Below are 944 nucleotides of genomic sequence, written 5' to 3' on the forward strand. Positions count from 1 at the left end.
GTCCTGCAGTTCACATTATGACGCGCATTTAGCTGCGGTCTTCATCGATCCATGAGCCGAGTGATCCCCTGCCTAGGGTTTAAAGAGTGCCTTTCGGCGCCGAGTGGCGTAACCGCGTTCAAAGTTTGGTATGCAACACACTCGACCTGCAACAATGGGTTACTCAAACTTGTACAAGTACAAGTGTTGTCTCTTACGAGACGTCTTGATATGCTCTCTACAAAAGCGTGCGCTAGAGTAGGTACAAATTAATGCACGTCCCAGATAGTGACGATCTCTGGGAGGAAGAACCTTAAGGAACTTCCCGCACACATCAAGACTAGGGTTTGGGCGTGTCCATGCCGGCGCCGAGTACAAGTTACCGCGTTCAAAGTTTGGTAAGCAGCGCACTCGACCTCCAACACAACACGTCCCGTGTCTTGATATGCTCTCTACAAAAGCGTGCGCTAATGCAGGTACAAATTAATGTACGTCCCAGATAGTGACGATCTCTGGGAGGAAGAACCTTAAGGAACTCCCCGCACATATCAAGACTTATAGGTGAGAACGGCCAATCACCTATTTCTCTTAGTAAAACTCACAACTCATTCCTTGGGTTTGGAAGTGTCCATGTCGGTGCCGAGTACAAGTTACCGCGTTCAAAGTTTGGTAAGCAGCGCACTCGACCTCCAACATAACCCTTCACGTCTTGATATGCTCTCTACAAAAGCGTGCGCCTATGTAGGTACAAATTAATGTACGTCCCAGATAGTGACGATCTCTGGGAGGAAGAACCTTAAGGAACTCCCCGCACATATCAAGAATTATAGGTAACGCTGCCAATTACCTGTTTCTCTTAGTAAAACTCACAACTCATTCCTTGGGTTTGGAAGTGTCCATGTCGGTGCCGAGTACAAGTTACCGCGTTCAAAGTTTGGTAAGCAGCGCACTCGACCTCCAACATA

General features: G+C 47.9%; 1 non-coding gene across 1 annotated transcript in view; it reads right to left on the reverse strand.

Moving 5' to 3' along the window:
* Positions 1-80, reverse strand: part of LOC121603045 — a 158-nt gene extending 78 nt beyond the window's left edge. Inside the window, exon 1 of the ribosomal RNA XR_006006574.1 lies at positions 1-80. This exon is cut by the window's left edge and continues 78 nt beyond it. This is a non-coding gene — a ribosomal RNA (5.8S ribosomal RNA).
* Positions 81-944: the final 864 nt, after the last annotated feature.

The sequence above is a fragment of the Anopheles merus genome, unplaced genomic scaffold (assembly GCF_017562075.2).
Source record: "Anopheles merus strain MAF unplaced genomic scaffold, AmerM5.1 LNR4000787, whole genome shotgun sequence".
NCBI lineage: Eukaryota > Metazoa > Arthropoda > Insecta > Diptera > Culicidae > Anopheles > Anopheles merus.